Raw genomic sequence first — 24,319 nt, forward strand, 5'->3', positions numbered from 1 at the left:
GAGGGAAGTCTGGGCATCTCTGCTAAGACTGCTGCCCCCGCGACCCGGTCCCGGATAAGCGGAGGAAGATGGATGGATGGATGGATAACACAAAATAAGATGAACGAGGACCCTGGTGTAAACGAGTTGTGTTTAACTTCCTCGGGTACATCCCTACGGTGGCCCAGAAGGGTCACAAGACAAGACTTCAGATTTCCAAACACAACACAAAATAAATATGTCTCACAACACAACACTTTAACTCAAAACACAACACTTTAACTCACACGTGGAATTGTTCTCTTCCAGCTGTAAATGGAGAAACAGCAGCGACACGCCTGCCAAGGGACCGTCAACAAAGTGCTAGTTCAGAGAATAGAACCATTCTGTAAAAATAAATAATCTCTCAAAAACGATGGGACAGTCACAGGAGATCTTCATGATCTATTTACCTACTACAGAGCTGGCAGAGGGGAAACAGAGCAGTGCTTAGATGTGACAGCATAGAAAAACAAGAAACATACCCTTTGTCAAGGCTTGGAACTGGCAGTGTTGCAAAAGATACACTCTGGCAGAGTTATATGTTTTTGTTGTTTTATTAAATACTATTAGGTTAAGATAAGATAGAGCTTTATTGTCTTTATACAATCACATTTGGTACAACAGTACAACAAAATTGCAAACTGTCCCACATTGGTGCAAAGAAAAGAAAAAAAACTACAATTATCTTACACACGCAAAAAGTATAAAAAAATGTATACATATATAAATATTTATGTGTATATACATACATATATATATATATATATATATACATATATATATATATATACATATATACATATATATATATACATATATATATATATATATACATATATATATATATATATATATATATATATTTATTTATACCGGCTGGGTAGCTCGGTTGGTAAGGTGCAGGACTGTCATGCAGGAAACCTGGGTTCGATTCCCAGGGCGGAATGAACAATTAATGGTAATGGAAAAATGGCAACGGAAATGGGGCAATTACCATGGAAATGAGGCAATTACCATAACAATGACGGGCAATTAACATCACCCAGTGAGGGTCCTTGGGCAAGACCCTTAACGCTGATGCCTACCTCACAACATGAGAGACAATGAACCACATGTCATGCCGGCTCAGACGTCGCCCAGCCAAACAAGGTCTGCGTCAGGTGCTGAGGGACCAGAGCACCCTGATGGAAAGTGGGCTACTGGAACAAGACGGAAATGGACTAGATGTGAAAACAAGGTTCTGTTAGAATGCTACTACTCGAGTAATCCCACCCAGAGGGGTTACATGCAGAGAATGTGGAATGAATGGATGCTTCGAAACCCACAATCAAGGCTAACTGCCAAACAACTGGTAGCCCAGCGTACTAACATCCACAAGCGGCAACTCCTATCACAACTTGAGATTGAAGCGATACAATACAATGCCACAGGAGAGCCAGAACAGGTCAGAGAGGAGGTTATACCACACTCCCACCCTGAGATTGGGTACACAGCCCCAACAACCACAATTCCGCTGAGCGAGGCAGCAACTGACCTGAAAGACAAGATCATGTCTACAATGAAGACTAGGCAACCCCGACACCAGCACAATGAAGACTAGGCAACGGTTAAGTGATGTACCGCCTGAAAGTCTACTGGAAACTGTGAATGAAGCATTGAGGGCAATTCCTACCACAACCATCACAGAAACCAATGAACTGGTTTACACTTCAGCAGCAGTGATCCTTGAGATGCTTGGCTATAAGAGCAACCATGGAAGAAAACAGTACCCACCATGGAAGTAACGGTTAGAGGCTAAAATCAAGGCAACTCGGAAGGATGTGAGTAGGCTGACAGAGGCTCAAAGAGGTACAATGAGAAAGCAAGTACCTAAGAGATACAGCCAGATGCCCATACCTGAAGCACTGGTGTCATTCGGGCTCGAGAAATGCAGCCGGATGGTGACAAAAAGAGGCAAGGTAGTCCACACAGGAGGGGTCTCACTCCCAGAAGGAACAATAGCAGACATTGAGGACAGCTACAAGTACCTTGGAATTCCACAGGTAAATGGCAACCTTGAGCAGGCAACAAGGAAAGCTGCAACAGCTAAATACCTACAACGAGTGAGGCAAGTCCTGAGAGGCCAGCTCAATGGCAAAAATAAGACCCGGACAATAAACAGCTACGCACTCCCAGTTATCAGATACCCTGCAGGAATAATAAGATGGCCAAAGGAAGAGATACAGACCACGGATGTTAAAACACGAAAGCTCCTCACCATGCATGGAGGGTTCCACCCCAAATCCAGCACCCTGAGACTGTATGCGAGCCGCAAGGAAGGAGGCCGAGGACTAGTGAGCGTAGAAGTCACTATCCAGGATGAAACATCCAAGATGCATGAGTACATCAAGCTCAAGGCCCCAACTGACAGTGTGCTCAGTGAATGTCTCAGGCAATGGAGAGCAGAGGATACAGTGCTGGAGGACAGATCCTCATGGGAGGACAAACCCCTGCATGGGATGTACCACCGGACCATAACTGAGGTGGCTGATATCAAGAAGTCCTACCAATGGCTAGAAAGGGCTAGACAGCAGGACAGCACTGAAGCGCTCATCCTGGCAGCTCAGGAACAAGCCCTGAGCACCAGAGCGATAGAGGCTCAGATCTACCACACCAGACAAGACCCAAGGTGTGCTGTGCAAAGAGGCGCCTGAAACAATCCAGCACATAACTGCAGGATGTAAGATGCTGGCAGGTAAAGCATACATGGAGCGCCACAATCAAGTGGGTGGAATAATAAACAGGAACATGTGTGCAGAATATGGACTGGAAACCCCAAGGTCAAAATGGGAAAGGAACATGTGTGCAGAATATGGACTGGAAACCCCAAGGTCAAAATGGGAAACACCTCCGAAGGTGGTAGAGAATGAGAGGGCAAAGATCCTGTGGGACTTCCAGATCCAGACTGATAGGATGGTAATGGCGAACCAACCAGACATTGTAGTGGTGGATAAAGAACAGAGGAAAGCCGTTGTGGTGGATGTGGCAGTGCCAAGCGATGGGAACATCAGGAAGAAGGAACATGAGAAACTGGAGAAATACCAGGGACTCAGAGAAGAACTGGAGAAAGCCTGGAAAGTGAAGGTGACAGTGGTGCCTGTGGTAATTGGGGCACTTGGGGCAGTAACCCCCAAGCTGGAGGAGTGGCTACAACAGATACCTGGAAAGACCTCAGACCTCTCAGTCCAGAAAAGCGCAGTGCTAGGAACAGCTAAGATACTGCGCAGGACCCTCAAGCTCCTAGGCCTCTGGTAGAGGACCCAAGCTTGGAGGAAAAACCACCCGCGGAGGGTGAGAGGGGCATTTTTTTTTTTTTATTCGTGTATACACACACATATATATATATATACATATATATATATATATATGTGTGTGTGTGTGTGTGTGTGTGTGTGTGTGTATATATATATATATATATATATATATATATATATATATATATATATATATATATATATATATATGTACACAAATATATATACAAATATGCAAATGCACACAAGGTGTATATACAGACTCTACATTCCTCCTCCTCCAAGAAACTCAACCAGGTGTCTGTTTGTCCGTGACCTCAGCACCCTTAGTCTTTCTCCAGAGGGCAACCATTTAAACAACCGGTGTCCTGGGTGTGTGCAGTCTTTCATTATGTTGCTTGCCCTCCCAAGACAACGAGTGCTGTAGTGGTCCTTCAGTGAGGGAAGAGGGTAGCCGATGATCTTTTGGGCAGTGTTTATGACCCTCTGTAGAACCTTCTTATGTGCCATGGTGCAGCTTGAAAACCACACAGAGATGCAGTATGTTAATACACTCTCAATGGAGCAACAATAGAAGGCAACCAGCAGCTCTCTCTTCAGGTTGACCCTCCTGAGGATCCTCAGGAAGTGAAGACGCTGTTGGGCTTTTTTCACTACCTCTTTAGTGTTTGAGCTCCATTGGAGGTCTTCATCAATGTGCACACCAAGGTACTAGAAGCTTGGCACTCTCTTCACACCCTTAAACCTGTCGTGTGTTGTTGTCTCTGAAGCGGTCCTCAATCTTCCTCTTCTAAGCTGCCTGCGCCTCCCTGATGCCTCCTTTTCAGGCTCGCCCTGGCTGCACTTGCATTGCGCTTTGTCACTGGATCTGAAGACAACATCACAGTGTTTCAGCAGGGCCTGGACCTCTTTAGTCATCCAGGGTTTTTGATTGGAGTACACCCTGTGACGTTTGACCACGGGGACGTTGTCAATGCAGAAGTTGATGTAAGAGAGCACGGATGAAGTATGCTCCTCAAGGTCCTGGTGTGCAAACACATTCCAGTCTATGTCCTCAAAGCAATCCTGCAGCTGTTGTGAAGCGCCCTCCGGCCATGGCTATAATATGCAATGCGTCAGGATGAAAGTTCTGCTGGGTGGTAATTGTATTGTGCAGCACCTCCATGGCTACGCAAGCATTAGCATCGGGTGGTATGTATGCGGCCGTTACCATGACGGCGGTAAACTCACGCGGAATGTAGAAGGGACTGCATTTAACAGTCAGATATTCCACATCTTGGGAACAGTAGCTGTCTACAGTCGTTGCATTCCTGCACTAGTTGTTGTTGATGTAGATGCATAGCCCCCCTCCTCTGCTCTTACCGGAGTCCCCGTTCCTGTCGTGGCGGTAGGCCGTGCGGCATGCTAGCTCGATAGCAGAGTCCGGTATTGAGGGATTCAGCCAAGTCTCTGTGATTAATATGACGCAGCAGTCTCAAACACTTGTTGGTTGCGTTGTTCAGCCTCAGTTCGTAAATTCTGTTCAAAATGGATCTGGTGTTGGAGAGGAAAAGGCTGGGGAGAGGCAGCTTAAATGGTTGTCTCTTCAGCCGCGCTAGCAGCCACCCCTGCAGCTTCGTCTTTGCATACTTTGTTTTCGCTTCCTCTTGGGTTTGCCGCTGGGGAGAACCATCCACGGAGACCCCTGTGGTCTCGCTATGCCCTCTGAAATGTCGTGGGAGCGGTGGAAGTCCGATGTAATTATCCTTTCACAGCTTAAACCCAAGCCCCAGACAAGCATCCCACCACCACCAGGAGGTTCCAGGCACCCCCCGAAATCCCAACCAAGGGAGTCCTGCCCCATGCTTCACCCCCCAGCCGTATCAGCATAGTTAGCATAATTATCATTTTAAGCAATGTGTTTTTCTGAGAGTTGATGAAGCTGATCGCAATGCTGGCACTTTTAGCCACATTAGCATTGCTAGCATAGTTAGTATAATTAGCATTTTAGACTGTTTTTGTGAGAGTTGATGATCGCAATGCTAACACTTTTAGCCATATTAGCAAAATTAGCATGTTAGCATAATTAGTATCTCACTGAAAGTGTTTTTCTAACTGAGCTGATGCTGATCGCAATGCTAGCACTTTTGGCCATATTAGCACAGCTAGCATTGTTAGCATATGCAGTTTTGACTGAGGGCGGTGAGGGCAGCGGTGATGCGTAGAGTTGGGCGGGCAAGGCGGGTTGCGTCTAAGGGCCATACTATGCCATTTGCGGCTTTAATTGTAATTAAAATGTAACTCAATTGTATTAGAAATCCACCTAAACTTAATAAATTTAACCTAAACAAGTCACATCTAACAGCAGTGAGACCGCTTGGACAAGACAGATTGAGCGACAGCGGTAGGGTTGTGCCGATGGACGATATCATCGTCCATCGTGATGGGTGACTGACATCCCGATGGAGAGACCACCATCGTGATGCCACGCCCCCGCCACGTTGCGCGTCGACACCATAAGCCGCGGTTACATTTACAAAATATCTTGATGGGATCAATGGTCGGATTAGAATCCAACCGTGTACATGGGCCCAGAAAAATGTTTTCAGAATATAAAAACGTTCACTAAGGTCACACTTTCCGTCGGAATAAATCATTTGCACATGCGCAGTAGGGTTTGAAAACCGGAAGGATATAAATTCCGCCGAGCGGCTTTTTTTTTCAAACTTTGTTTTGTATTGAATGTAACAATTCAATACAAAACAATGTTAAACAGCGCCGAGCGGCTATTTACATTGACATGTCAGCTCGGTAAAATACGAGATGATCTTCTAAACGTGCTTTTAATAATGTTACGGTTATTATGAAACACCTGTTCGCTCATCATTTGAATTTTAATCAGTGTGGTGTGGTCAGTGCTTTTTCTGAACGAAGCCAGGATTAGCAGTATGCTAACACGGGCTAACAACATTAGCTTTGGGTGGTGCTGCTTACTGGCTGCACGTAAACATGTAAGAATAACATCAGCCTTTATTTAGTCGGGACACGACTGGAAACACAAATCCGCGTGATTGTTTGAATGTTTTCTAAGGACTGAGCGACATTTCTGCTTTGAAGCTCAAACCGCTGTGTGTGCTGACGATCCGAGCTGTGCTCAGACACACACTTTTAGACCCGGTTCTGAGTTCGGTTGCTTGTATCCCTAGAGCTGAGGGACGGATCGCAGTCTTAAATCTCCCACATACCGCTCATGTAACAAAGCACCCCCCCCCCTTTCCCCTCAAACACAAAGCTGTAAGTCCGCGCTCCGCCGGTCCACTTCACTAGTGAAATGCGGGAGCGGACTACTTCTTTTCTATTTTGTTTGTAACTTTTTTTGTTAAAGTCACTTCCCTCAGTTTATACTGGATCATCGTGGATTAGTCATTAGTTGGGAAATAAAATGAAAAAAGCAGAAAAACGAATAGCAGTTATATAAGAACGAAAAATGTAAAAATACCCCCCCCCCGGCGATGTCATCGTCCATCCCGATGGTTGACAGCAAACATCGTCAACGGCCAATTTAAGGGACATCGCCCAACCCTAGACAGCAGGATAGCCGGGTCCTCGACACAACTGTCAACCTGATACCACGATAAGTAATGTGGGACAATACTGCATTTGCTTCCATAGTTTAAGAGGACAAGCGTGAGCATAAATATCAATTCAGAAATATGACTATAACGAACATATTTGTTTTAGAGTCAAAACTAGCTTAGCTCGTTAATTTCCTCTCTGATTAATGTGTGACTTTTATTTTATTGGCTAAATTATTGGCTCTCTTTTCATTTTATTTATATATATTATTTTTATATCTGATTTTGATGTATTTGAGTGCTTAATATTCTATATTACAATCTTTGTTTTAATTGTACTTATTACTTTTTATTGTAGTGCTTTAATGTTTTATATTAATTTGTACTAAAAAAGATTTTTGTTTTATCAATCAGTCTGAATTTTTTCCTTGTTTTATGCTGTACAGCACTTTGGCTAACTGAAGAAAATAAATAGTTTTATATTAATAAATTTGAATTCAATTGACATTGCAGCAGCTACTTTATGTTACTCATATACATATTTTATAGGTTATACCACTTGGAACATTTTGTATCATTTCAAAATGTTGTTTGACATTTTTTGGAGACAGTTTGGGACTAGAGTCATAATCCATTCTCATGCCAGGTGGGAGCACCCGTGTAAAAACTTGAAAGTTTCAGGCCGCCACGACTTTTTCAGTCGCCAACTCAACGGCCTTAACAAGTACCGGCCAAACTTTGTCCTCCAGGTTGATGAATGTCTCAATGTTGTGTCAATGAGTTAAAGAAATTTGATCGAGCATTCACTCTTTTTTCAAAATGTGCTTTTCGGCTGTAGAAATAACCACATAACGAAAGTAGACGTGGTACGATGTTTTATTTGGGTGACAGTGGTTTAAGCAGTCTTGGCTGTCACGTCTCTGCTGCATCGCGTGGCAGTCGGGAACTATACCACTGGACTGGCAGACATGAGTGGTGGTTCCCCTCTTTAAGAAGGGGGACCGGAGGGTGTGTTCTAACTACAGGGGAATTACACTCCTCAGTCTCTCTGGGAAAGTCTATGCCAGGGTACTGGAGAGGAGAATCCGTCCGATAGTCGAACCTCGGATTCAGGAACAACAGTGCGGTTTCCGTCCTGGTCGTGGAACAGTGGACCAGCTCTACACCCTATCTAGGGTGCTGGAGGGATTGTGAGAGTTCGCTCATCCAGTCCATATGTGTTTTGTGGATCTAGAGAAGGCGTTCGACCGCGTCCCCCGTGGTATCCTGTGGGGGGTGCTCTGGGAGTATGGGGTCCGAGGAGCCTTACTAAGGGCTGTCCGGTCTCTGTATGACCAGAGTAGGAGCTTGGTTCGCATAGCCGGCAGTAAGTCAGACCTGTTCCCGGTCTACGTTGGGCTCCGGCAGGGCTGCCCTTTATCACCGGTTCTGTTCATAGTTTTTATGGACAGAATTTCTAGGCGCATCCAGGGGCTGGAGGGGATCTGGTTTGGGGACCACAGGATTTCCTCTCTACTTTTTGCAGATGATGTTGTCCTGTTGGCTTCATCGAGCCAGGACCTCCAGCATGCATTGAGGCGGTTTGCAGCCGAGTGTGAAGCGGCTGGGATGAGGGTCAGCACCGCTAAATCTGATGCCACGGTTATTGACCGGAGAAAGGTAGCTTGCCATCTCTCGGTGGGTGGAGTATCCTTACCCCATGTGGAGGAGTTTAAATATCTGGGGGTCTTGTTCACGAGTGAGGGAAGACCGGAGCGTGAGATTGACAGGCGGATCGGAGCGGCGTCCGTAGTTATGCGGTCGCTGTATCGGTCCGTTGTGGTGAAGAGAGAGCTGAGCCGAAAAGCAAAGCTCTCAATTTACCAGTCGATCTTCCTTCCAATACTCACCTATGGTCATGAGCTCTGACTCATGACCGAAAGAACCAGGGCCCGAATACGAGCGGCTGAAATTAGCTTCCTCCGTAGGGTGGCGGGGCGCTCCCTTAGAGATAGGGTGAGAAGCTCGGCCACCCGCGGAGAGCTTGGAGTAGAACCGCTTCTCCTCCACAACGAAAGGAGCCAATTGAGGCGGCTCGGGCATCTAGTCTGGATGCCTCCTGGACGGCTCCCTGGAGAGGTGTTCCGGGCATGTCCCACTGGGCGGAGGCCCCGGGGAAAACCCAGGACACGCTGGAGAGACTATGTCTCTCTGCTAGGCCTGGGAACGCCTCAGGGTTCCCCCAGAGGAGCTGGAGGAATTGGCTGGGGTGAGGGAAGTCTGGGCATCTCTGCTTAGACGGCTGCCCCCGCAACCCGGTCCCGGATAAGCGGAAGAAGATGGATGGATGGATGGTTCAAGCGGTTGAGGAGGCCATCCAATGATTAAAGGGTTGGCAGTTCAATCCCCGCTCTCCCCAGTCAGCTGTGGTTGTGTCCTTGGGCAAGACACTTCATCAGTGATGCTCCACTGCTGTGTGAATGAGTATGAATGTCCTAGTGACGGTCAAAGGGACCGTAGGTGTTAACTGGAAGTATGAATGAGGTGCCAAGTCATTTGATTGATATGAAATTGAAACTATGAAGCAGATATACTCAATAATCATATCTTTTGACTGATTTGACACCTTTCATATCTACTCAATATTTCAAAGTGTAAAAATATTTCACTGATTTAATTAAGTAATGCACATATTTACTTAGAGTGTCAAATAGATTTTCTTGGTCTCATTTTTTAAGTTATCTCCTGTGAATGGTTTCAGGTAGATCAACGCAATTGTTTTACATATATTTTCTATGTAGTTTACACAGTATTTGAGTTACATCTACTCCATTTGAATTCCATTTGTGCCAAGTCACTTTATTGCAATGGAATCGTAAATATTAAGTAGATATACTGAATATTCCTGTCTTTTGACTGATTTGAGAGCTTTCATATTTACTCAGTTATTTTAAAGTGAAATGTTTAACTGATTTTATTAGGTAATGTGCAGTAATATTTTTAGAGAGGAGGGCACTGAGAGGACATCGCCTGATTTCTCACAGTGATGTCCAAGCACCCCCCCCCCATGTCTAAGGTGCAATTAAAACTTGGCCCTCTCCCATGGTTGCATGGGAGGGGGCCATTGCCAAGTACCCCCCCTTAGGCTGACCCCCCCCCCTCCTCATCGTCCCAATAACGGCCCCAGTCTCCCCTGCTCAGGGGCCCATCACAAAGAGATCCAATTCAAACACATGCCCCCCCCCCCATCAAATACAAACATCTAAACATTAATCAAAGATATTCCTACATCTAAATAATACTGATACCTATTAAACAAAGTACATTATGGTTCACTAATTTGAATTTACTGATTTAATTTATTTTCCTAAAGTAAAACAGAATATTACCATAAAAACAAAAATAGAGATGTAAAAGACCTACTTCTAGTTTAAGCTAATGACAAATACACAGTAAAAACATACAATAAAAGTCAAGTGAAAATAAAACAATATAAAACAGCCCATAAGTTAACTAAAACAAAGAGTCTGAGTCTTCTAACAACTATATAACTGATCTATAAAACTAAAAAAATGTCTTTTATATCAGTTTGCTGAATTCAGAAGTCACTGAGGGAAGGAGTGTCAAAAGGAAGCTCTGAAATGTCATCGAGGGTTAAATCGTCATCAGATGAGCTTTCTAAGACAGGATCAGGACTTTTCAATTTGGGGGTTTTCGGTGGAGGGTTTTCTTTCAAATGTTTGCTTGGTGAAACACTTTTCTTCAAAACCGGCTCTTTTACATTTGAAGCCCCCTGGTTTGGCTGTTTTTCTGTCATTTTCTGCACACGTTTTTGTGAGGACTCACGTTTTTTGGTTAGAATGTAATTGTCCTCCCTCAGTTTGCTAGTGCTGGCTCGAACAGCATTAATTTCAGTCTTTGCTGCTTCATATTCTTTTTCCACCCTCTTTTGTTCTCTGTACAGATTCTTTTTTTTTTTTTTTTTTTTTCAACTTGTCCTGTCCAACAGCTAGGCAGACAGATGAGAGCTGAGGGCCACTTGGGTTGGACATATTTTACTTTAACAAGAGGGGTTATTAATCTTCAGACAAACCAAAGGTATGTCTGAATAGACCCCTTTTGTAATTGAGGCCAAACTTTATTAATTTCAAACATGTCTGAAAATCTTTGGTGTTGGACCGGACGGAAAAGGAAAGAGGGGAAGAAGAGAGAGGGACGTTAGAGAGAGGGGGGGTAGGGGGTGATAATAGGAGGGGAAGGGGGATAAGACCATGAAGCAGCATAAAGCAACAAGTTTACTGGTTGTTAATCATTATGGTAAGGTTTAAATGTAAAAAAAAACAAAAAAAAAGGGCGGAGCCTGTCCACACACACACTCAATTGTTATAAACACACCTGTTAGTTGCAAAAATGTCCACCTGTCGACATGTACACAAAACAGATAGTGTTCACACGCATACTTATGCCTTAAAACCAACTAGTGTGAAATATTTCAGTCATTCAGTCTGTTGAGCTAACACCTGTGCTCAGGTGAGTGTTTATGTTCTTCTAAAATGGATGGTGGAACGTGAAAAGAAGGAGGGAGAGTGCCCAGCCATCCCCACCCCAAGACCCCCACCGCACCAGCAGCGGCAGCCGGAATCCCCCCAACGCCACACGGGAACCGGCAGGGAACAACCGCCGCCCGGGCGACCAAGCCCGCCACCCAGGCCAGGGCCAGCAGGGCCGCCGCAAGGCCCCCAGAGCCAGAGAGCAGGGAGGCACGGAGGGAAAGAGGGCGCCGCCCCAGCCCAACCAGGAGAGCAGCCCCCCCGCCGCGCCGGGAGAACCCAAACGCAGGGCCCCAACGGAGAAGGACGCCCACAGCCCCAGACGAGCACCCCACCACCACCCAGGAGTTCCGGGCATCCCCCGCCCCAACCCCAGGTACGAGCCAGGACCCCCCAAGGGAGACCCACTCCGCACTCCAGGCAGCCATCCGCCCGGCCCACGGTTGGTCCAGGGAGGAGCGAGGCAGGGGCCCGCCGCCCCCGCCCAGAAGGGGGGAACCCCGGGGAAAAAAGAGGGCCCACAAGGGGTGCTGTAAATATGGCCCGACCAGGCTCGGCCACAGTTGGAAATTTGCCGGGGCCCAGCACTCAGGAGCAAGGACCAGAACCCACCCCCCAGGGACACGAACACCCCCGGCTCAGATGTAATGTGAACCCCCCCACCGCGCGGAGAGAGAACCGCCGGGCCCAGGAAGCCGGCACCCCGGGGACACAGCTGCCGTTGCAAAGGGGCCTGTACCCCCCACCAGGGAAGAGGCAGGGGACAGATGGTCCTAGGTCCCACCTTCCTTGCAAAATGTGTGTGCGTGTATGTGTGTTTGAGAGAGTGTGTGTGTGCATGTGTGTGTGTGTTTATGTTGGGATGTATATATTGAGGGAGGAGGGGTGTGTGTACTAAGGGGGGTGCGGTTAAAATTGGCGGGTAGGGCACTAAGGGGACGTCTCCTGATTACTCACAGTGACGTCCCCTCACCCTCCCCACCAAGGGGCCCTAAATGTCTAAGGTGCGGTTAAAATTGGCGGGTAGGGTGCTAGGAGGACATCCGCTGCTTGCTGGCAGTGATGTCCAAGCACCCCCCCTACCAAGGGCCCTACATGTCTAAGGTGCAAATAAAACCGAAAGAGGGGGGAACCACTCCATACGGCAACCACAGGAGGGGGGGCACTGCCTAGTAAACCCCCCGCCCAAGGCTCATCGCAGGCTAAGCCCCCCACCCCCTCACCCTATTATGAGGTTATATGAGGAAGGGGGTAAGTTGGGGACAGATGATAGACTGTCCCCCGGTGGTCAAACAGCCGTCCCCCCCCCCCCCCCCAGCAAGGGGGCCAGGCCCACCAAGCCCCGGGGCCCCACCCCCGGAGGCGCAGACACCCCAGGCCCAGCACCACCACCCCCACACAGAGATAGGGGAGCCAGAAAGCGCCGGCCCCCCCCGGAGCAAGCCCAGGCCCCCACCCCCAAACGCCGGCCCTAGAAGAGCTCTGGTCAGGCCTCGACGGGACCGAGGCAGCCAACCGGCCGGGGAAACCGCCGATGGCCTCAGCGGAGACCCCGACCCGTCAACCCCCCCTGCCCCGTACCAATAGTGCCCCCCCCCCCCCTCCCCCAGAATGCCCCCCCACAGGACAGGGCCGACAAGACCCCCACCCCACCCCCAGACCCCGCAGCCGAAGCGGATGACACCCAGAGCGACCGGGGGCCCCAAGAGGGTTGGCCTGTCCCGCCCCAGAGCCAGGGAAGGGCCGATCCCAGCCCCGGGTGTAGACGGGAAGCCCATCCAGCGCATTTTGTATTTTTTTCATTTTATATTTTTTTAACTTATACACAAAACGTATTATGTGAGTAACAAATCACACACAAATCCAAATTTATGCACAAATCCAAATTTACGCACGCACAAAGCAAGAATATGCATACACAGATCCTAATTTACGCACAAATCAAGAATTACGCACGCACAAATCCGACTGAGTCTAATTTCTCTCCATAGCTTTGGCCAAAGAAAGAATCCGGTGCACAACAAACAAGATCAACATTTTGGAAACACAGCTGGAACGGGAACTACAGGACTTCACACAAAGACACTCGCTTAAAGAAACGGAGCAAAACCTGAGAGGACATCTACGCAACGTGCACAACAGTGAGTATGAAAAAACAAAAACACGCCACATAGCAAAAACTTGAAAAACTAATAGCCAAAGCAGCAAAAAAGCAAGAACACAAAAACACCATAGATGACAAATGGATCTGCAATCTATCAAAACACACTCTATCCGAAGCTGAACGCAGCGTATTATCATACGGTTTAAACTTCGCCATAACCCCAAAGCAGATCCCACATGAGGAATCCATCAATTCAGCCACTGAATTAGCAGGTGAAAGAATACATGACCCAGGAGAAAAAGCAGCATTGCGCAATGAAATAGCAGGCATCCTCAAAACCGCAAAACTACCACCAAGCAACATAACCAAAAAAGAAATGGCAGCCATCCACAATCTGAAAAACAATAGAGAAATCACAATATTACCAGTGGACAAAGGCAGAACCACAGTCATCCTGGACACAGAACAATATGAAAAACAAATGGATGAGATACTTCATGACCGGAACACCTATGAGGCCCTGAAAAAAGACCCCACAGAAGCAAAGAAGAAAAAACTGAAGACTATACTGAAACAGCTACAGGACGAAAAGAAAATAGACAAACAAACCTACAACCACCTCATACCAACAGCCAACATCATCCCCCGGATCTATGGCACTCCAAAAATACACAAACCTGGAGCACCACTGAGGCCCATAATAGACAGCATGGGATCAGTAACATACAACCTCTCCAAATTCATCGCCGATATTTTGAAACCCCTCCTAGGAAACACAGACTACCATTGTGAAAATGCAAAACAGTTGGCAGAGGAACCTAAAGAGACAAAAATGGAAGCAAACGAAATATTCATTTCACATGACGTAGTATCATTATTCACCAGGACTCCAGTAGAAGCCACACTGCAAATAGTCCAAGAACAGTTAACAGCAGACAAATCTCACAGTAAACGCACAAATCTCACAGTAAACGACATTACACAACTTCTCCATTTAATCACTACATCCACGCATTTCCAATTCCGTAACACAATTTACAGACAAAAGGAAGGCTTTCCCATGGGCGACCCACTATCAGCCACAATGTGCAACTTTTTCATGGAAGACCTGGAAAAGAAAGCAATAACATCCGCACCAGAGCACTGCCGTCCAACCTTGTGGAAACGCTACGTCGATGACATTCTGGAAAAGATCAAAACAGGACACACGCAAGAGATCACAGACCACCTGAACACCATGGACGATACGGGACAAATCAAGTTCACACATGAAGAGGAGAAAGACAACTCCATCAACTTCCTGGATATAAACATCACGCACACCGAAAACGGGGACATAAAAATAAAAATACACAGGAAACCAACTCACACAGATCAATATTTATTATGGACCTCAGAACATCCTACCACTCACAAAATATCTGTCGTAAGAACCTTATTTGATCCCGCAGAACTGGTAACGGAGGGGGAAGACAAAACGGAGGAGAAAAAACACATACAAAATGCACTTACCAGATGTCAATATCCATAAAAAAGGGCCATAAAAAAGGGACAAACACAGGTGGAGCAGAAAAAATACAAGGAAGCAGGGAAGAAAAATCTAACGAAGAAATCAGAAAACAAAGGCATGGTTACATTGCCGTACATCAGAGGAATGACAGAACGCATCCAAAGGGCTATGAAAAAACATCACATCAGCACCCCAGTCAAACCGTATAAAAAACTCAGGCAAATACTTGTTCACCCGAAAGACAAGATCGAACAAAATAAGAAATGCAACGTCATTTATGAAATCCCATGTCACACCAGCAATAAAACGTACATCGGAGAAACAGGACGCACCTTCATCACAAGAAAAATGGAACATCAAAAATAATGTGAAAAGGAAACAAATAAAATACTAACAAGCGCCAAACGACATCAGGCAGTACAAGAAAATATGAAATCAGCCATAACGGACCACTGCAAGCAGGAAAACCACATCATGGACTGGGAAAAGGCCAAAGTCCTCCGCACTGAAGACAACAGACACCGCAGATGGATCAGGGAGGCGGTGGAGATAAGAAAGTGAGCCCACACTTCCATGAACAGGGATGAGGGGGCCTTCCTGCTCTCCCACACCTGGAGCAATATCCTCCAGCAAAAAACGGACATCAAGGGGCGGAGTCACTTGTCAAAGTTTGACAGGTGACTCCGCCTCCGTCACAATCAGCTGTTTTTTAAAGACATCACACACCACCACCTGATGACGACCCTGATGAAGGTGGAAGACATTCCACCGAAACATGTCGGTACGTTTTACATCACAAAACAAACCAGTGTCTGATAAAAAATAAATTAAATACGCAGTGTAATTTTATAGACACAATGAACCTCTTTGAATCAAATGTTTGGTCAAGTTTTCCTTTTCCTGGACAGAAACCTGCATTTCTCTAAGCATTTGTTCAAGAGTTTCTGTTTCCTCTTCTAACTGTTGGACTAAAACTTCTTTTTCTTTGATCTTTTTGAAACCGTTGTGTTGTGAAGGGTCAGCGCACCTTAAGTCTTTCTCAATTTGGAGTTTATTGTTTCTCAAAAGCGCTTCCTTGGCTTTCAGCCCCTTCAGTTTGTTTTCCAGGGTTGTCTTGTCCGACAGTTGTTCTATGACGCTTGTCGTTTGTCTTTGATACATTTCATTCATGCGGTTGAGCGTTTCTATCTTGTCCTGGTAACGTTTACATTTGTTTTCCAAATCGATCTGAATCCGAAGCTGCCTACTTAGTTTGTCAAGTTCTTTTTTCAAACTTTTGTTCAGTTTAGAGGCCGCTTTCTTCCGTTTGTCGACGTCTTTGTGCATTTCCTCCACCTTTTTGCTGTTACCCAAAGTGCCACGAAGAGTTTCGATCCTGTGACGTAAACTGTCATTTTCTTGGTGCAAACAATCTAGTTGGCCCTCCTGAAGAAAGCCCATGTTCACCGCAGTTCTTCTAAAGAAACTCATCATGGAAGTTCTTAAAAACTGTTCTAAAATAAAGGCTTTAAAAACCTTGAACAGCAAATGCTCTCTGATTGCGGATCTAGTACTTGAACTGCAGTCTGTCCAATTAAAGTTTAGAAAGTCGGGGTGATATATATTAAAAAATATGATGGAGTCAAATGACATTTTGCTTGATGAGTTTGATGTCATCAGTGATGTCATATTTCGTCATAACAAAACAAGGCTGTGATGACACGTTATGACACATTGTGACACGTTGTCATAACAAGTCATCACAGCCCTGTATTTTAGGACCTGGATTAGTTATGATGTCATCACTTTAAAAAAAGACTATAAAAAGCTGTGATGTCAGAGCGTTGGCTGAACCTCACAACAGATGCAGGAAGGAGAACAGCCCTTACCTTTGCTGCTCTTCTTACCTCTGGCAGCAGGCCGTCCACGCTGCTGCTGGTCCTTTAGAAAGAGGAGAAAAGAAAGACATTACTTTCAAGGAAAACACATGCATGTTCTTTTCCCTTTTTCTATAATAAATGATAAAGCAACCCTAAACACCTCAAATCAAATTCATAAATGCACTGTTGAAGAATTTAAGGCTTAGAAAGCATTTCTACAGACTGCGACCAAATGGTCGCATTTTGCGACCAAAATTTGAGAGTGTGCGACTAAACTTTACATCCAGTCGCACATGTGCTACCAGTCAATATGCCTCCCCCACCCTTCGTTTTTTTAATACATTAAACATAGAAGGGGCACGTCAATGATCAATGAAATAATCAATGAGACGCGAGCCCACACGCACGCAGGCAAACACTCGCGCACATATTCATGAAACGCGAGCACACACTCGCGTGATGCCTCTGTCATGGGTCTAATGCGTGTGAGAAGAATAGGGAATGCCACTGAGTGGGGGAGGGGCTTAGAGATATTCACACGCGCGTAAACATCTGTGGGAAGGAAACGGAGACAAATATCATCACAACCTGATATGTGCGCACGTCTGAGCTATAGGTAAGCGAACTATTGATTCGTTCTTCCGACCTGCTGCGAGTGTACCAGTGCCACAGTCTACAGCAGGGATCTCAAACTCGCGGCCCCCAAGATGATATTTTGCGGCCCCTGCCTCAATATGAAAGTTCAATTTTAATTCGGCCTGCCAGTTTGTATGAAAGACACTTTTTTATTGACGTGCGCGGAGCTGACCAACCAACCACAGTGGGGTATATGACTCTTGGGGGGCGTGACAATGACGGGGCTTGAAAGCAGGAAACCCGACAGCCTCCTCCCTCCCCGGACCACATTAACGAGTTCCTTACTTTCCTTTAGAACGTATTTATTCGCTCGTAATTTTCTAAATACATGCAGTCTGTGCTGAACTTTTCTCTGGGTCGCACAGACCCGGAGGGTTTTGGTTAAGCGCGCGGCGGCGTGTCACCCCGACCACAAACGGTTTATGCACGGCTGTTAGGGCAGCTCACCGCTCCCGCGGGAGTCGGGGCAGCTGAGGAGAATAAATGTCCCACACGTACATGTGTGACAGCTAACGGGGCTTGAACTTTAAATATGTGGGAGTGACAAGATTTAGTCTTAGACACACTGAAAACACGTTGGGGAAAATGCAACGATAGACGTGTTTAAGATGAGAACCTCAGTGAGAACTGTGAGGAAACGGTATGTAACTCCTGAAGTGGCTGCAAGTTTTATTAATATTTTTAAGCAAACTCCTCAGATTTTACCTGCACCCAGTGATTTTATTTTTGATCATTTTAATAACAGACTTCAGTCTTCCAAAGATGCAGTGGCTCCATTCAAAACAAAAACATTTGTTTTGAATGGACCTCAGAACATCATATTGGCACGTGATGCTGTAGTATCGCGAGAGCCGACGAGAGGAGTGTGGTGAGTTTACTTGGCGGCGCGTAAGTTGTGAACAAACATTTTTGATTTATTTAATTACACCGCCATATTTAAATAATCCAGAAAGTTTAAAAAATAAAAATCTGAAAAAGTTTGTCAAGCATTTGCCAGCCTGGATGACCTGGAGGACCTGGAGGATCTGGAGAATTACATCGACGAGTGTTTCAATACCTGCCTCATGAAGAAATCCAACACCGCCACTCCGTCCACCAAACGCAACCGTCCCGAAGACTCCCCGGGGGCTGCCTCCTCCCCAGGCAGCAACATGAGTGATATCCTGGATTCAATTGATAAAAGGCTCTCCAGCCTTGATTGCCGTTTAAATCTGCTGGAGATCCTCCATAAGGAATTCCAAGGTCTGCGAGAGTCTCTGGAGTTCAGCCAACAGCAGGTGCAGGAGCTCGCAGCGGAGAACCAGGCCCTCAGAGAGACCGTGAAGATCTTGGGCCACGACACCGCCCGTCTCTCTGAGGAAAACCGATCCATCAAGGAAACCCTCCTGGATCTTCAGGCGAGGAGCATGAGGGACAATCTAGTGTTCGCAGGGATTCCAGAAGAGGCAGGGGAAGTCCCGGAGAACATTGTTAAGTCCTTTATAGAGGTCCACCTGAAACTCCCCAAGGAAGAAGTCCAGAAGATCTCCTTCCACAGGGTTCACCGGCTCGGAGGAAAAAGGCCGGACAATCAGCGTCCCCGTCCTATTGTTGCTAAATTTGAACATTATAAACAAAAGATGCAGGTAAAAAGCAGAGGGCGCGAGCTGAAAGACACACATTACAGCGTGAATGATCAGTTTCCAGGCGAGATCCTCCGCCGTCGGAAAATCCTCTTCCCGCTGAGGAGGAAGCACCTGTCTGCTGGAGCCCGTGCGGTGGTTGCTGTTGATAAACTTTTTGTGAATGGCAAGCTGTTCCGGGACCCAGAGGTAACACCCTGGCTGTGCTGAAGGCTTTCTGAGGCGCACTGACATCTGCGCTGCCCAGAAGAAACCCGCAAACTTATTTAACTAGGAAATAATCGGATCATCAATAATCCACACCTCTCAGGAAAAGTGTTTTTTCTTTCTCTCACATTCATGTTTCTGTTGTTGTTTCGTTGTTTTTGTTTTTTGTTCTTTCTCTTTCCCTCTCTCTTTTCTCTTGTCCCCCCCCCTTCCCATGTCCTCATATGTGAATCAGGTAAAGTCAACGCAACCATGGTGAGTATTTATTTATGCACGGAACGGGCGCGCGCGCATACTAGCGCGCATAAGAGCATGCACACGCGATCCCGCACACACACGTTGATAAACTGCAAAAACCTCACTTAGGCTCACACAGGACGCACGTAACATGCAGCTCATAGCCAAGACACGTTCACCCACAACGCATAGCGCTTGTCAGTGTAGCAGGTACGCACAGCGGGCACGCGCACACGGACGGGCACACGCACTATTTAGCCTTGCACTCTCCCGGTTAGAACAGCTATGAGCAGTCTTAACATCGTTAGCTGGAATGTGCGTGGACTTGGTTCTGGGCCAAAGAGATTGAAAGTGTTAAATCACCTGAATGATCTTAAAGCAGATATAGCTCTGCTGCAGGAGACCCATTTATCTTTATCAGCTGGTCAACTCCTGTGCTGTTCCCAGTATCCAGCTATGTATTCTGCCAGTTTCAACTCCAAACAAAGAGGGGTTGCAGTTTTGATTAATAAAAATGTTACATTTACTCATAAGGATACAGTTACTGACCCAGAAGGCAGATTTGTAATCATTAATATATCCATTCAGAATAAAGACTTTTGCATCGCCAGCATCTATGGCCCGAATGTTGACGACTCTTCCTTCTTTCACAGATTCTTCACCTCACTCTCAGTTCACTCTGACTCCACAATCATTATAGGAGGAGACGTCAACCTTGTTTTGGACCCTGAACTTGACAGACTCAGCACAGCAGCAAACCAGCGTACATGGCAGTCTGCAAGTATTCTAAAGCAGTACATGAATGATCTGGGTCTCTGCGACGCTTGGCGCTCATGTCATCCAAGCACTAAGGGGTTCACCTTTTTTTCTCCAGTTCACCATTCACAATCTCGTTTAGATTATTTATTAGTCAGTAACTCCCTTTTGAAAGAAATTAAAAGTTCCAACATTCATCCAATTATTATCAGTGACCATGCACCAGTTTCTGTTACTATTTCAAGGGAAGTACCCAGACCCTCGGGTTCAACCTGGAGGTTTAATACGTCTCTGTTAAAAGACCAGGAATTTATTGAATTCTTTAAAAAAGAGTGGGCAACCTTCTTAGAATTCAACGATACTTCTGAAATATCACCAAGTATTCTTTGGGAAGCAGCAAAAGCAGTCATGAGAGGGAAAATCATCTCTTATTCAACGCATAAAAAACGCAAGGAGAAAGCAGATTTATTAGAATTAGGAAATAAAATAAAAACTCTGGAGACTGCTTATGCTGCTTCTGCACAGGAACACATACTGGGCGACCTGAAAAATTTAAAACTGCAGTTAAATGACATCATCAATAAACAAACACAATTCCAGATACAAAGGCTTCGACTGGAAAGATATGAAAACTCAAATAAATCTGGCAAATTTCTAGCTAATCAGCTTAAAATTAATAAAGAAAAATCAACAATCACTTCGATTATGGACCAAACAGGGAATGTCACCCATGACCCGGTAAAAATTAATAATGCGTTTAAAGACTTTTATCAAAACTTATACACTCCACAGATCAATCCATCAGAACAAAGCATCAACTCATTTCTCAACAATATAAACCTGCCCAAGTTAAACGAAGATCAAATCACAAATTTAGACTCTCCGCTCTCGTTGTCTGAGCTTCATGAAGCTCTGTTACTTATGCCTAATGGTAAAGCACCAGGGCCTGACGGCTTTCCTGCAGAGTTTTATAAGGAATTCTGGGAACAACTGGCACCAACGTTTTATAAAACGGTAAAATTTATCAATGAAAGCCAATCTCTACCACCTAACATGAACTCTGCCAACATTATCCTTCTTCTAAAACCAGACAAAGACCCCACGAGTCCTTCAAGCTATCGCCCCATTTCTTTAATTAATGCAGATGTAAAAATTATCTGCAAAGCACTAGCACAGAGAATAGAAAAAGTCACTCCTCACATAATTGACTTTGATCAAACTGGATTCATCAAAGGCAGACACTCGGATGACAATGTCCGCAGACTCGTTAACATAATAGACTTTGCCACCATCAAAAACCAGGAAATGACTATACTATCACTGGATGCTGAAAAAGCCTTTGATAGAGTAAATTGGAAGTTCCTCATTGCTGCCCTCCATAAGTTTGGGTTTGGAGAATCATTCATCAATTGGATCAAAATATTATATCACAACCCCAATGCATCAGTTAGAACTAATAAACAGACTTCCAACAGGTTTTTTCTTGGAAGAGGAACTAGACAGGGTTGCCCACTCTCCCCCTCGCTTTTTGCAATATTTATCGAGCCTCTAGCTGCAGCAATAAGACAGAATGAGAGTATTAAAGGAATTAAAACCAAACACAGCCATCATAAAATTAGTCTCTATGCAGATGACATATTACTGTTTTTAAGTAATATACATTCTGTAAATGAAACGGCAACAATCATTAATGAATTCTCTTCTATATCAGACTATTCCATTAATTGGAATAAATCTGTTTTATTACCACTGAACAGTAATGCGGAGCAAGGACTCACAATACCAGTTAAATCAGGCAATATAAAATATCTAGGTATTTATTTATCCCCCAAAATATCAGAACTGGTGCTGCTAAACTACACCCCATTACTGAAAAACATACAGGACGACCTAACACGCTGGACCAACCTGCCTTTGTCCCTTATGGGCAAGGTAGCCACGGTTAAAATGAAAATCTTACCCAAAGTTAATTATCTCTTCTCAATGATTCCCACACAACCGCCATTAAAATGGTTCAAAACATTAGACTCATCCATATCAAGCTTTCTATGGAACAATAAACCTGCAAGAATTAGTCTAAAAACTTTAAAATCTGCAAAAAGCTGTGGAGGATTAGAATTACCTAACTTCCACAATTACTTTCTTGCAAATAGATTACAATACATCTTAAAATGGTTAAAAAATAATCCAGAAACCAACTCATGGTTAGACTTGGAACAGGCGTTATGTGGAAAGATCAACCTGTCAGATCTTCCATTTATTAGTCAAATAGTTAAAAAACAGGATTGTTTCAAAAGTATTAATATAAATGCCACTTTAACAGCCTGGTGGGAATTTCTCAAAATATCAAAATCATCAATTCAACCGTGCAAAATGACACCCATCTGGAACAACCCAGACATCCTCATAAACAAAAAAATTATCCACTTCCCAGCTTGGCAAGCAGGGGGCATAAAACAACTAGAGCACATAATTATTGATAGAAGATTCATAACTCCCCAGGAACTTCAAGACAAACATGGAATATATAACTTCTTGGAATATCAGCAACTTAAATCAATTATTACTAAAAAGTTTAAATACAGAGACAACGATTTAAAGCTACCAGATGTAGTTACCACTCTGATCAATTTCTCAATGAATAAAACTCTCTCCAAAATATACAAACTTTTATGTAATTTAGATAACAATATTTCACTTCCGACAACAAAATGGGATGCGGATTTGAGCATCAGCACAGATGAAAGTTTTTGGTCAGAACTTTGTCTAAACACCTTTAAAATGACAAAAAATCCAAATCTGCAGCTAATCCATTTCAAAACTCTTCACAGAATTTACTACACTGGACAGAGCATGTTCAAGATGGGTCTCAGTAACTCAGACATTTGTCAGCACTGTGACAGTAATCTACCCGACAATTACATGCATGCACTATGGTTCTGCACGCCTGTCCAGGCTCTCTGGCAGCAGGTATGTGCCGATCTATCAGTCTGGCTTAAGGTTTCAATCACAGCTTCACCGTCACTTTGTGTGCTTGGTGACATGAGTGCCATCGATGTAGAAGGAGGATTAGGCTCTATCATTTTCATAACTCTTTGCATTGCTAAAAAAACTATTTTAATAAATTGGAAAAGCAAAAAAAATATAAATATAAGTCAACACAGAAATCTGCTGCTTGATCATATCAGCTTGGAAAAAATGTCAGCCCAAAGTTCAAGTAACTTTGAAAGAATTCGGTCTCTCTGGTCTCCCATAGCTAACTCCGTGACTTAGGGGGTGGGGGGGGCATGGTCGTCGCTGCTCCTTGCCCTTCTGCCGTGGGCCGGGGTGGGGGTCGGGGCCTCCGGTGCCTGGCCGGGGGTGGTGGGGGCTCCGTTGGTCGGGGGGTCGGGTCCGGCGCCTGGGTGGGGCGGCCTGGGGCGCTGCGTGGTCCTCTGGGCTTGGGTGTGGGGGTGCGTGGTGGGGGGGGTGGGGTGGTGGTCTGGCTTGGCTTGGGGGGGTGGTCCCTTTGCCTGTGCTGGGGGGGGTTGGCGGGGGGCGCTGCTCGGGGGGGGGGGCCCAGCGGCGCTGGATGGGCTTCCCGTCTACACCTGGGGCTGGGATCGGCCCTTCCCTGGCTCTGGGGCGGGACGGGACAACCCTCTTGGGGCCCCCGGTCGCTCTGGGTGTCATCCGCTTCGGCTGCGGGGTCTGGGGGTGGGGTGGGGGTCTTGTCGGCCCTGTCCTGTGGGGGGGCATTCTGGGGGAGGGGGGGGGCCACTATTGGTACGGGGCAGGGGGGGTTGACGGGTCGGGGTCTCCGCTGAGGCCATCGGCGGTTTCCCCGGCCGGTTGGCTGCCTCGGTCCCGTCGAGGCCTGACCAGAGCTCTTCTAGGGCCGGCGTTTGGGGGTGGGGGCCTGGGCTTGCTCCGGGGGGGGCCGGCGCTTTCTGGCTCCCCTCTCTCTGTGTGGGGGTGGTGGTGCTGGGCCTGGGGTGTCTGCGCCTCCGGG

General features: G+C 45.8%; 1 long non-coding RNA gene across 1 annotated transcript in view; it reads right to left on the reverse strand.

Annotated features, from left to right (window-relative positions):
• Positions 1 to 16: 16 nt before the first annotated feature.
• The window catches only part of LOC111947407 (uncharacterized), a 33,330-nt gene continuing 9,027 nt past the window's right edge, over positions 17 to 24,319 (reverse strand). The window contains exons 3-5 of the long non-coding RNA XR_013655674.1: positions 16,880 to 16,931; positions 267 to 317; positions 17 to 153 (exon numbers count right to left, since the gene is read on the reverse strand). This is a non-coding gene — a long non-coding RNA (uncharacterized LOC111947407). The remainder of the gene's footprint in view (positions 154 to 266; positions 318 to 16,879; positions 16,932 to 24,319) is intronic.

Source organism: Oryzias latipes, chromosome 4 (assembly GCF_053564925.1).
Source record: "Oryzias latipes strain Hd-rR chromosome 4, Olatipes_Hd-rR_3.1".
NCBI lineage: Eukaryota > Metazoa > Chordata > Actinopteri > Beloniformes > Adrianichthyidae > Oryzias > Oryzias latipes.